General features: G+C 43.6%; 1 protein-coding gene across 1 annotated transcript in view; it reads left to right on the top strand.

The window, feature by feature from the left end:
• The first annotated feature begins 11,779 nt into the window (after positions 1-11,779).
• MGMT (O-6-methylguanine-DNA methyltransferase) overlaps positions 11,780-13,763 on the top strand; it is a 133,002-nt gene continuing 131,018 nt past the window's right edge. Inside the window, exon 1 of the mRNA XM_065746432.1 lies at positions 11,780-11,819. The gene's annotated coding sequence lies outside the window, so the exon portion shown is untranslated. The remainder of the gene's footprint in view (positions 11,820-13,763) is intronic.

Raw genomic sequence — 13,763 nt, 5'->3', positions numbered from 1 at the left:
CTTTAATTTCATAACTATGCCTCTATTTTAGGCTCTTGATATAAAACTCAACAAATATCTGTGGGTAATTCCTGGACCTCTGCTTAGCCTTGTAAGCCTAGAGGAATATATAGCACTAGGCCCAGATCCCATTTTTAGCCTCCAGTTCCTATTTTAACACTGAACTCTAACTGATTTGTTAAAATAAAGGCCTATAAGCGTCACTGCGGACGTGAGCCATAGTAACCCTGTTGGTTAAGTCTCCCGTTAATCATTCTTAACAAGTTTATCTCTCCCAAGATGTGATTGTTATTGTTCTTTTTTCAAGGGTGCATATATATACCTCTGTGCACACGGGATGCCTAAAAAAAAAAAAAAAAAATGTAACAGCACTTCATTCAGATTGAAAAGCATCACAGAGAAATGTGCTATGCTCCAAACACAAAACTGACAACAGAAAAGAGGGTGAACTCTTGGTTCCAGTGAAGTCAATGCTCAGTCGCTCCAACAACTCTCAAGGCTGCAGTACAAGATTTTGTGTTGTTCTCCAAATTCTGACCACATTTTACCCCCTATCTGCCTCTACTGCTCTTCACATTCCAGTGCTAGTTGTTTTTTTTGCCCGCTGTAATGAAGCATATGTTTCTGGATTATTCCTTTCATAAAACTGAATATTTTCAAGAGAAATTTAAATTTTGTTCTTCTATGCCCACACTTCTCAAGTGAGTACAGACTGAGATTTTCCTTAATGCAGAATATATATATATTATTTTATACGAGGCACAGTGATGATTTTATTCCAGCATAAATGTCATTCCCACGTAGTAATTTCATTTGGACTGGTGAAAGTGACTTTTTTTAGGTGTTTGCACCTAATATTAATGTTAAAACTTAGAATATTTCATGGAAGGATAATGACAGAGCCAATTAACTGGCACTGCAGGATTTACTAGTTTCCACTGGAAACACCGGGTCCCTCCTACCGCTGCCATACAGCTGGCTAACGTTTTGGAACAAAATAGCATGCATTGCTTTTTTCTTAATTTGAAAATGACCAGAAATATGCCTGAGAAAGTGAAGAAACATGACGGTTTCCCCTTAACTATTTACCTCCGAGCGCTGTCAGATAAATGCCATCAGTATCTGAGGTCAGCTTCGTTTTGAATAGCACTGCGCATTCCTGAACTCCTTCCCAAATCTTAGGAAGGCAAAGGGAGGAAAACAAATAGCAGATGTGGGAATTGGGGAAAGGAAATGGTCATTTTTCCAGCGTGGGTCATGGAGAATAGATTAGTAAGTCCAGGATAGTTTAAACATGCTGGCACACGCAAGAGATGCTGGCCTTTGCCCAGTACAAACAGTGCCAAATTCGTGAGAGTATGGAGCTTTGTGCATGAAGCTGATCACATGCTGCCAATTTCGAGTGGTTATCCACATGCCATTTAAATGCCCTTGGCTTCCATCCACATGACTTCAGCGTTTCCTGCGGCAGCAGCAGCCCCAGCTTCGGGGCAGGGTCGGATGGACGGCTCCGGCTGCTGCACACCTCCTGCACTGCTGCTCCTGCCCTGAGCACGGCACGACTGGCACCACGGCTGGGCTTCAGGGCTGCAGCCTGGCTCTTCTTTGTAGTTACAGGCAGCCCTGCTCGCAGGCTGACAGCACGAGACGCAGCTTGGGAGAGCAAGGGAACGCTGTAAAGCGTCGGGTGAATTCTGGGTAGAGACCTTATTTTATTTTTATGTTTTATTGATACAGCAGCATGTGATGCCACTTTAGCTCGTGATAAATCTAGGGGTTAATAATGTAGTTCAGTAACTGTGAACTGAGCAGGAATAGTAATTACTCCACAATACCCTGTTGGACCAGCACAGTGCTGGAGCCACATTCCTAACGAGGACAGGCACGGCCAGGCGAACGCCGTGGAAGGGAAAACACAGCCTTGGACACATGAACAGTGGTCTAGCAGAGACCACCCGGGTACCACACGGCGAACGAGATGTCATCAATCGCATCCCACAGCTCAGGATGTTATTCTTGTGCAGGCCACAATCAATTATGTCTGTACAAAATGACTCCACTCACTTTTTTGGGTCTCCGGGAAATCTTTGCTCAAATTGAAGATGGTTTTCTAACAGGCTCTGCTCTTTACCCAATTTTCCAGCTGAGTTGACTGAGGCACGGCAGGTCAAAAGGCTCTCCCAAGGTCAGGGAGTGAATCAATGAGTTAGGCCAGATTAGATCTCAGCCTGTTCTTCGCGTTTCATCCTTTGCTGTTACTGTCAGATCACCATTAGAATCAGGTTAACAAAAATGTCACAGATGTGCTTCAAAAATACATGTTTTTTAACTTGTTATCCCAATAAGAATTAAGTTCTTTAGACAGCACACCATATAAGATAAGGTTAAAAGAGGTTAGGCCTTTAGTGCATGGGATTCGAGACCCGGGACTATGTAAAATCACCAATAGGAGGAACTTTGTTACTACTGCTGAAAAGTAATAAAAATGTAGAAAAGTAAAATTCACTGATCAAAAATGGAAGTCTTCACACAGCCCAAGTTCTCTCTGACTTCAATTGTATTTTGCCTTGGGAAAAGGCTTCAGATTTGGCCATAAATCAGTACGCTGATCCCACAGCAGGAATGGCGTGTTATTTACTTATTCCCTGACACATGCTGCAGAATTCAAGTGGCAGTTAAACTACAAAGGGTCTCTCATCCAAACCTGAAGGAACAAAGTATTTGGAATATTGAGAATAACGCTGGGCTACCTCTTCCAACCAACTACTGTGCAATTTGGCATGAACTGACCAAAAAAAAAATCAATTTCCCCTCATGGGACTTGTGTTTCCAGATGTTAGGCACAGAAAGGCACTCAAAGCACTGCGTTTTCAGATGAATTCCTTCCCCAGGAGGGCAGCAGGGAAAAAGGGAGAGGCTCCCCACAGACACGGTGCCATCCCCGTCCTTTTGTACAGCAATCATTACATTAAAAAAACAAGCTCATTGAACAATGTTCTTTTTAATACGTTCATTTTTTCACCACCAAAACAGAGATGGCTTGTTCTGGGCCTTCTGCTTTGCAGGCAATGGGAAAAGATTGCTCTGGAAAGTCTTGCCAGGATGATTTACTCTGTTTGGGATGGTGGTGAGCTCCTGGAACTCTTGGCAGAGCCCAGCAATGAGGAAACTGCATCTCATCGGTTCTCATCTGCAGATCAAAGCAGCTCAGTGGCAACATGAAAAGGCTGTATTTAAAAACGGACAGGATGCCCTTAAAAAAATAAAAGAGCAAGCTTAAAGATTCTGGGAAGAATGCATTCTCAGTTTCAAGGAAAATAAAAGAACATCTAAAAAGGAGTATTAAAAATATCTTTAGACTCAGGAGAAACATTTGTATTTGTCCAGTGCTGAAACAATACACTGATCTAAATGTTCTCTACTCCATGTTCCATGTCAGTATAAAACTATTTATTCATTATACCGTGTTGAACGATGCTGCCTTTTCTCTGGCACTTGTATAAAGGCTGGCTAAAGCTCAGAACAGCCAGCAGATGACAGTGCTTTGATGGAGGCAGCCTGAGAGCAGAGCAAAATTTGGGAACTTTAAAACAAGATTTGCAAAGATAGGACATGGAGCAGTCGCACGCTAGCTCTGACTCCTGGTACCCTATAGTGCTATCAGAAACACCAAGATTGCATCTCTCTTTTGACTAGCACACCCCCTTCCTTACTGCTCAGCAACTCTGCTGCTACCTTTCTGTCATAACTGGGAGCTCAAGAAAGCTCCAGTGCATGCCTGACCTTTCCAGGGTGTGTGTTTCTACCTGCACCATCTAGGGACGTATTTATGCCAGAAAGCTGCTGCAGGTTAACGTGGAATTATTTCATTTTAAGGTGCTTAACATCACAAACATTTTCTTTCTCCTGCTACAGGTCGGCTGGTATTTTAATGTGCATTATTGAGCCGATTTAGGAAGCTGAACATGGAATAGATTTGCCTCTGTCACTGTGCATGTGGAAGCAGAGACCTCAGTAGCATACTGTTGCTGGACCGCATCCGTTTCCTACCAAGTACCTGTGCAACCTGAACCCATCTTCTAAGTGGCATTTCCTTTAAAAAGTAACTTTCTCAACACTCCTGGACACCAGACAATAAAGAAAATACCATCTTCCTGCCTCTCCAACAAATAAAAGTTGGCTCTGTCACACTACGGTGCAAGACAGAGCATCATCTACCATGTACAGAAGTTCACAATACGCTAATGACAAAATAACCCACACATGTATGTTTTTTGCTTGTCCACGGCCTTCCTGGATTTTGCGTGGCATTCAGTAAGTTCATGACCCCTGAAACCCAAGGATGAGCATCATTTTGCTGGCACTCCTTGCTCCCACAAGCCCCCACTGTTGCTGACACATTCCTTTTCTTGCACTATAGCCTGAAGTTCATGTTTTTGTAGGGGGAAAAAAAAAAAAGCACTTTAATCTGGGAACAGCAATTCATCTCATAACATTGATCTTTTGTGATCTACTGACACTGCATCAAGCCCGGTGAAATCGGTGGCAGTTTTCTTATCAGCTTCAAAACACATTTTACATAGTCAGAAAGTCAGAAGAGCACAAGGATGATGCGAGCAGACCTGGCATGTGCTCTGCACCCACTTTTCTCACTGAGCTGCTGCTGCCCATTCCTGTTTCCCGGCTGCTGACACGTGCAGGCAGGCCAGGGGATCCAGATCCCTTCAGCACAGACTCTTTGTAACCCAAGAGACACATTTCTACCTGCAGAGAGCAATCTGATATTAACAGCTTTGACTATTTTTTGGCAGCTGCGTGATGAGGTTCGCTAGCACTCTGAAGACACACAAGGCTGGAGTTATGCGCAGAGTTTATAAAACCACACAGAAGTCATGCATTTTACAAAGACTGGCTCCCTGAAGTGTCACACTGTATTTTAGCATTCGAACTTACTCAGATTCAGTAAAAGAATCCTGCTTCTCTGCAGTGGATCTTAGGCTCTGCAACCTCCTACACGTGCATATATCATCATTGACTTCCAAAAGAGTACAGTTGGCTTGAGGGACAGAGGTGTACCTCCTATAATGGCATATAGTACATTCCGCAGCAACCTTTCTTCTCATATTTCAGAGTTGAAAAAGGCCTGTCAAAAAGGGGCTATTATGAAAGGGAATTTGAAGACATTCATAAACATCTAGACAGAAAATTGCATTTTCAATATGAGAACCTCAATAGTTAAGGCTACATTTGGGAGATCACTATGGCCCTCTTATTTTCTGCTTACGCTGTCAAAGTTTGAATTCATGTTGGGTTTTTGAGCAATTCAAACAAAGGATACTTTCATAAACATCCATTTCATAAACTACAGCATATCTAATTCTTTGGGTTCTGAAGGCTGAGCTGAATGTAGTGTTTGTAGTCTACTGAGAATATGTCTGGAAAACATAAAACAATCTGCTAGGTAAGTTACAAAGCTGTTGACATAGAGAATGAAAATGGAAATTCTGTAGTAGTCTCCTACATCCCCCGTTTTACACAGTACTTTGCCTGATGTCAGTTGATTGGTGCAGTATATCTTGATGTTAGTATCCCATTTCAGAAATGTTCTGACATTATCTATTTGGCAGTTTGAAAAATAGTATCAAACTCCCAGTGCATTTGAGCACCCGCTTCAACACAACAATCATAATATCCATTTCCATTGATGCAAGAGGCAGGTTAGTACCAACTTCAAGTGGATTCATTTCAAAGACTACAATACACGATTCCACAAAATGCACATACATCCCTACACGTGCCAACATAGCTTGGCTAGAGAGACCGAAAGGAATTAGTCTGATTTAATTTCCAGTGCCTCCCGGTAAATGCACGGGTTCGTATGGGAGCAAGTAATTGATGCAGCAAGTTCTGTGAATGCAATGGCACAGACAATCACTGCAACCTCACCTACCCGTGGCATGGGGAGGGATGGGAGGAGGAATCTTCATTCACAGCAAAGAATTATTAAGAACATTTTTCCGACTATTTACGATGATTGCAAAGATGGGCATGTCTCTAAACAGGATACATAACCCGATCACTTGGAGGACATGTTCTATTGCAAATGTGTTTAATATATCAATAGGAAAAAATATGTGCTGTAAATTTTGCTGTAATAATTATTGGAAATGCCTGAGCCTCACTGGAATTTGGCAACAGCTATGAAAGCTCCATTAAATATAGGACTCCAGGCACACTTAATTTAACAGGAGATTTATCAGTGGCCTTATTGACCAAAAATTCCTCTTATTTAACATTTATAAGTCTTTTTGCCACACAATTTCTCTGTAGCCTAACAGATAAAAGTTCAGCTGGTTAGCCTTACCAATATCATCAAAGCATTTTCTAGCAAGTTTGGGAATAAAGCAACCAGGAGATAACTAAACCAGCTGAGGTTGGGTATATGAAACACCGTAACTTTTTATGGTTTTGCCCTAAAGAAAATGAAGCCAATCTCTGCTAATATCCCTTTCATTTACATGGTTTGCTACTAGATTTCCCTAAAGGCATTAGTGGCTGGCAAACAACTCCCTGCACCTTGATTACAGGAAATCATATTTCTCCCAATGCCAAGCTTCTTCATAACTACTGAAAATGGTTTGCCTACTAAAATACATTTTCTTAACTTACCAGTAATTCTCCACTTCAAACTAACCAATTTCCTTCCTCTCCCAGCACAGGAACTAGTTGTATTCCCACTCAGTATATCCGGATTTCTAGCTTATTTTTCATGCCATGTTATTTTAGAGCTGGGTCTGTGCTTCCACAGGCTTGGACAATGTTCTGGGGGAAGAGGGAGACAACAAACTGCATTAGCAGTGGTTGCAAACTAACTGAATGACAAGGAAGGTTTAAAATTAACAGATTTTTATCCAAACTCCCTCAAATTTCAAGAACTGCGGAGATACAGTGCACAGACACAGGCTGCTCAAATTTTTTTTGCAAGGAAGATACTCTTCTTTTATCCAAGAAGAAGGGTTCTGTAATTATCTCAGTTGTTGCAGGAAATGATCTGCTGTCACCAGTGGTTCTTACAGGTCTCTGTACTTGGCCACAGAGTCCTTCAAATGCCCAGCCTGCTCCCACCCAGACTGAACAATGAGCCCCACAAAATCACTTCTTCTATCATAACCCTTAGCTCTCGTTTCTCATTCTCCATGAAAAACCCAGAAATCATGTCCCACATCATCAAAATTTAACTCTTTTCAGAGTTCCCAGAAACACTTGCACTCTCACACACGTTCTCTACTTACAGCAACCCAGGCGTGTGCTTCTCAGCATTTCAACCAACTAAAATATACAGACAAACTCCCATAATGTGCTGCACATAAAAGTCAGGGAGAAGAGATGATTTCTATTGCTAAAACCTATTCTGAAAGCAGAATCAGCTTGCTTTTCACACACACATACACAGATTTACACATGCAAGACACATCCATGCCGTTGGGGAAGTACAAGCATCCCAGCAAACAAAATCACAGAGTTTCTGGTTTCACTAAGCCTGTATTTTTTTTTTCATGGTGATTACTAAAGTGAAAAGCAACGCTTATTTACTCGCTGAAGTAAAATCATACAAGTGTTCATTACTACACCCATTCACAGCTAAGGAGGTTCAGGCAGGGAGATCATGAGCACAGTGATCAAGGCCAGATTCTGACTCAGTGACATAGACACACAAAGGCAGAAATATATTGAGCTTTTGTTCCAATCTGATGATTTCCTCTGGGGGAAAATTCAAGAACTACAAGCAAGGTCCAAAGCATAGTGGTTTCCAATAGACATTGTCCTTGGGCCTCCACCTGGCTGTACCCTCTAACAGGAGGGCAGTTGCAGCTCCAGTGCCACAGTCTCTTTCCCAGCAGGTGCTGCAGAAGGTGGCTGCTTCCAGAGGCTACTCAACGAGGCATTTAATCCAGACACAAATATTTTCTGATCTCGAGGCCTTGAATCAAACCTCCTTTCCCATCTCGGCACATTCTGTGGCCCTGAAGTTTTTCTCATCAGTCTGAGCTTTGATTTATTCCGAAGAAAATTCACATGGTGCCACCAGAAGGGCTTTGTGAACTTAACTGCAGTCAAAAGTGGGTTTAGTCTGGGAAAACATTGCTCTGTACCTGATCACAACATGTGAAATAAGCAGCACTTTATGCTTGGCAAACCTATTAACAAATCGTGGAAAGATCCGAGAGATAACGCCTTGAATGAAAAACAAAAGTTGGGACAAAATGTGAAAAACGTTTTAGGAATCTTTTGTCTTCTTACAGTATTGGTGTTATGAAACGTTCCCTGTAACCTTTAGTATTAGTGAACTGGACATGTCGTGCTGGAGACTCCTAGCAAGAAAATTAACAACCAGTGGCACTTACAGGTAATTTAAGAAGGAAGTCTGACAAGACACACCAAATAAAGCAGTATGAAAAGGCCAGAATCTACAAAAAAGAAAGGGACTTTATATCTTCTGTTGACACTGATGTCATCGGCCAGTGACACATCTAATCAGGAATAGTCTTCCCAGCCATTTTCTATCCACTGAAGAATAGATTAGGAGGGAATTCAAAAGTTCAGTGGTTGGAATTATACTGGCAAAATAATAAAGATTAAAATCTGGTCAGCAGAGGGATAAGAGGAGATTTGAATAAGATGTTCTTGCGGCAGAGCACAGAGTGCTCAGGAGTACTCTTTTTACCTCATTTGATAACAGAAGAATATGACACCTTGATTAAGTTAAAACATGGTACAGTTCTAATTTCTACACTTCTTTATACTGCAAACAGACAACTTGTGGACTCACTGCCAAAACCCCAAATGCTTGGTGTTAAGAGGGTCTGGACATTTCACATCCCCTATTCAAACCTGTTATAATGCTAACTGAAATCATATTAAAGATAATCAATTTTCATGCTTCAGGCAATAAGGAGATCATCCTGGGAGGGGAGTTAGGAAAGATTTATATGTATTTTCTGGAGGCTTCCACACACAGTAAAGTTTCAGGAACTGGCTACTTTTCAGAAATGCATAAGAGCACAGGGTGATTTAATTCACTTCAGCACTACTTCCCTTTAATCTGGCACTATAACATTTTCAAAGTAAAATAAGTTCACTTTTAAGAGATAAGATACCAGACTGAAATTTCCGAAGCATTCAAAATTGTAAACATTCACTAATATCTGGAAGGAATTAATGAACCTCACACTGTTAATTGAAACTCATGCAGATGCACTGCTTTACTCTTCCTCTAGTAGGGTGGGTGCCAGCACAATCTGACTTGCTCCACCTGAGCCAATCCCAGGAGTGGACAGGTGAATACAGCACGGATACTATTTCAGGCATTAAACAGCTATATACCCCTCCCCATCATGGCTCAGATATACAGAACTCAAGAGGCAAAGGGACTTTGCTCACATCTCCTACGTGGATGTGCCCAAGAAACCTCCTATATGTTTTAAGATTGCATAAATCTGTAAGTATTTAATTATATAATGACATTACGTATTCATAGTCTACTGGGAAGCAGTCCTTCAGGGAATTCCGTGCTAATTAAGTCTTCTCTTCAAGCAGTGCTGTTGTCAGTGCTGACTGCCATGCCCATGCCGGTCAATAGGCCACTCCTCCTCAACTGGAAAGGCACAGACCGACTTGCAGAGCTTGTCTTGATGTTGGCATCCTGACAGCAAATGACAACTTTTATGGGAAGGAGGATTGCTGAAACCGATTTTTAGAACTGTCGGTTTACAAACCTCCACACTCCTTCCTTTTAATCACATTACCAGGTTGTAAAACATCTGGGGGAAAAAAAAAAAGGAAAAAAAAGGATCCAAGTTTGATATTTGCATCCTAAAATAATAACTATCCCTTGGGTATCCCACCCATCCCACAGCCTAGTGATGTGAAGAGATGGTTCATTTAGAGATGAGACTGTCTTCACTTAAGCCATTGCACTTGTATGGGGCACACCATGGCAATACCTTTTCATTTACTATTAATCTGGGCTTCATTAAAGCTGCTGGAAAGCTTCATTTTCTCCTGACAGCATACAGCATCCCTTACGTAGTAAGTCTGAGTAATCTATTCACTAGCAAAGGTTACCATAAAGGTAACAGAAATTAATTTTGAATGCATAAAAAAATCAGAAAATATGAATCAGAAATCTCTAATTGTTTGTAAGTCATCGCAAAGATGGAATAGTTTATCCTCTATGTCTTCTTAACCGTAATATTGTTTCTCTCTTAAAGGCACTGAGAAACTGCTCATATGAAGAGATTTGCATCTCTTTCTTCAAATGAATTAAAGTAACTGTAATCCATCCTTCACCCATCACACAGATCTCTTCTATCTTGCTCTAAACAGCTATGTCTGTAAGCCCCAGCAGGACCGGGTGGAAGCACTGTACTCTTTTACTATCCGAGACCTGCAGAGATTTTTGGCCTATGCCTTAACTATGCAGATGGCCAAGTCAGTAAAACAGGCCTGTCAACGTCCCCTGCTTGCATCTGCCTGCTCTAAGTCTGCCCCAGGAGCAGACTGCAGCTTTCTTCAGTTGCACTGGAGAAACTTCTGCATTTTGGAGCAAATTTTCTTTTCTTTCTTTCTTTTTTTTTTTTTTTAAGAAGCAGATTTAACACACAGGCACTAACTCACTGCTGTTTTATTTGCAGCACTCACTTCCTGTGGGGGAAAAAAAAAATCAAAATAGATTGCTGGGGTCCTGTGATGACTTTTTCAAAGCGCTGTTATTTCCCACGTGGATTCCTCCGTTGTGCCGTTCTGTGATAACTTCTGCATCGTGCAGCACCACCATAAAATTTTTGCTGATGTAACCCGGGTTAAGTTTCAGACAGCGAGAAAAAAAAATAAAAATAGTAATAATAAATAAACCTCTTAAGTCGAAAATTAAAAGTTTCCCCTTGCAAACTCAAGCAGCGCTCTTTTTGTGATGTGAAAGAAAGCTCTGCATTGCTCTATCGGTTTTTGTGACCTGAAGGAGAGCTCTGCTTTTCTGTCTCGCTTTTTGCGCCCTGAAAGAAAGCTCTGCTTTCCTCTCTCACTCCGGAGTTGGGTTTGCAGAGCCTCCCCCCACCTCCGCTGAGCTGACCGCTCGATGCCCACTGCAGCACCAGCAAAGGACACGCGCGGCTGTACACGGCCACGCAGCACAGCCCCAGCAGCCGCCAGCCCCGAGCCGGCAGCGCGCCCGTCGCTCCTCCGAGCCCCGTGGGTTTGTGGGGGATGCTCCACACACACAAGCCCGCGTTGCTCCGGCACTGCGGGGCCTGCCCGCCTCGGGGCCCGGCGGAGGTGAGCCCGCTCCGCCGCTCTGCCGTCGCGGTTCCGGCCGATGGCGGCGGGAGGAGGAGCCGGGGCGGGCGGTGCGCTGCGGGCCGAGGCGGGGCGGGATGCGCGGCGCGGCGGGGAAAGGAAGTTGAGCTGCTCTGTAAGTTGTGAGTGCAGTGAGGGAGGTGTGCTGCTTGCTTTCCGTCTCCGCGGCCCTCGCAGCTTGTAGCATCTGGGGAGGAAAGGCTCTGACCTCGCAGCCCTGCCCGCCCCAGGAGCACGCTGCGGCGGTGGCACGGCTCTTCCTCCCCGTGCTGCTCCCGGGGCCTTCCTCTGCATGCAGGGACATGCCTCTGTAGTGGAGCTTTTGGACTCCTGCTTCGCATGCGGGCTGTCCTTCAGCTCAGGAGCTGCCCTGCCTCCTGCGTGTGCATGGCTGCCCTGCCTCCTGCGTGTGCTTGCCCGTTTGGAAAGGTTCCTCGCCAACCTGCGTGGGGAAGGGAGCAGAGGTGAGGGGTGGGCCTCCGTGGCTGCGCATTGCCCCCAGAGCTGAAGGGTTGGTGACGGTGGGACAGCCTCGCTCGGGGTTTTGTGTTAGTGCTTGCAGCCTTGGAACGTGGATGCAGGCAGTGCAAGGCCTTGTTTTAAGCCCGAGTTGTCGTGGCAGGTGTTAAATATGCAGTGGGGTTTAAACAGGTCCACCTCTCCGGTTTTGTGCAATCTTTGAGTTCCTTCATGCACATTTGACAGCTACAATGCTTTCTCCTGGGGAGCAGAAGCCCTTCTCTGCCCTGTAGTGCAGACTGCTCCTGTGTAAGGAGACCCAGTCCTCAAGCTTTCCTGGTTGTTTGCGTTCTTGGAGTGGTCAGTGAGTTTCCGTGACAGAGGTGGAGATATCCAAGTGAAAAGTTTTGCTTGCTTTGTTAATGAACTTCTAGAAGCATTCCACATCTGGACAGTTCTACCCAAAGCCTCGAGCTTCAGAGGAAGTGAGATGTACCCATGTGAGCTTGCAAGGTGGCTGTAGCAATTCCTATCTGCATTCTGATCCATGACAAGTTAATTACACCAATTACACCAGCAACTGAACAGAAGCTCTGTAGGAAACTGTTGTAGTTATATTGCAACTTGTGTTACCGTGACTACTTTATCTCTTGATAACTCTGTAATTAACTTGTCACCACTGCTTAATGCTTAACGTATGTGGAGAATCAGTTAATGGCATCACTAAAGGAATGGTAGCCTGAAGGAGAAGCTCGTGCCCTTTGGGAAGGTTATCAGGGTTTCCCTGAATGGCTAATTCAAGGGCTTGTGTAGAAAAAGTATTAAGTTTGTTGCGTGGATAAGATGGAAAGGGTGTGCCAAGGAAATTCTGTTTAAACTGATTTCAGCAGTGGGAAGCTTTATTAGAGAGAACAGTCGTGTAAAAAATCCAAAGGAGAAGGAGGTTGGAGTTATGGACAACAGTTCTTGTAATATGCTTTCTGATGGCAGCGCAGGTAGGAATTTGGAGGAACTGGAACAACTGAGTTCAGCTTTGGTATGCCAGCTGCTCTAGCTGGCCCTGTTCTGAGTAAGCAGTGCAGAATTGCCCTGTGATCCCCGTCCTTTGTCTCTGGTACAAAGGGAGGAATCACCTTTCACGGGGACAGACCTCTCTCCCATTGTGATGGCAGTCCTGCTATTTGCGGGGCAGGAGCTGAATCACTGACTTAGTGGGAGCAGACTTCAGGTCCTGGAATGCTGGGGCTTTGTGTGCTGTTTCCGTGGACCTGAGCACGTAGTGAGCTGTTCTGCTGGGGATTCAGCTGACCTCACTTACACATTTTCCTTTTTGTAATAACTGCAACGCTTCTCGGTTTGTATTTCACAGAACGATATGTTAAGTTCTGAACGCGTGAAACTTCTAACCACATCCTGAAGGCATTCGTATTCGGCCCAACGCTTTTAAAGATTTCCTGCGTTGGAATAATTTCCTGTTTGTAGCACTGGTGAAATCAGCAAGTACCCAACCTGGCCTGTATTACCCATTCCCCCAAGTTGACGGGTGAAGCCGGATGCACGTTCCACCAATAGCATAACTCGTAAAAGCAAGCACTTGTTAAATCTATTTGTTTTTATTATGGACATCGATCTGCCAGTCGCAATAATGCATTTATGGACATTTTTCTGCAAGCACAGCGCTGGTGGCAGTTTTTACTGACAAATTGAGTCATGTGGACAGTAGTTCAAAATGCGCTTACTTTATTGACGGATTGTGCAATTCTCTGGTTTACTGAGTGTTCATAAGATATCTGGGCTGGTGAGGAGAATGTAACTAATGGGAAAACGTAGGATGAAGTTTTAATTTTAGGAGGCTTGAAGTCTGTTAGGCAGTGGCAGGGTGGATGTCTCAGCTGTCCTTGCAGATCTTGTCATTAATACCATCATTAAAAAAGCAAAGGTGTCCTAGC

The sequence above is a fragment of the Cyrtonyx montezumae genome, unplaced genomic scaffold (assembly GCF_038088225.1).
Source record: "Cyrtonyx montezumae isolate F1298 unplaced genomic scaffold, pur_monq_1.0 scaffold_4, whole genome shotgun sequence".
NCBI classification, from domain to species: domain Eukaryota; kingdom Metazoa; phylum Chordata; class Aves; order Galliformes; family Odontophoridae; genus Cyrtonyx; species Cyrtonyx montezumae.
Note: the sequence above shows the minus strand (reverse complement) of the source record. Positions and strands in the feature narration are given on the sequence as shown.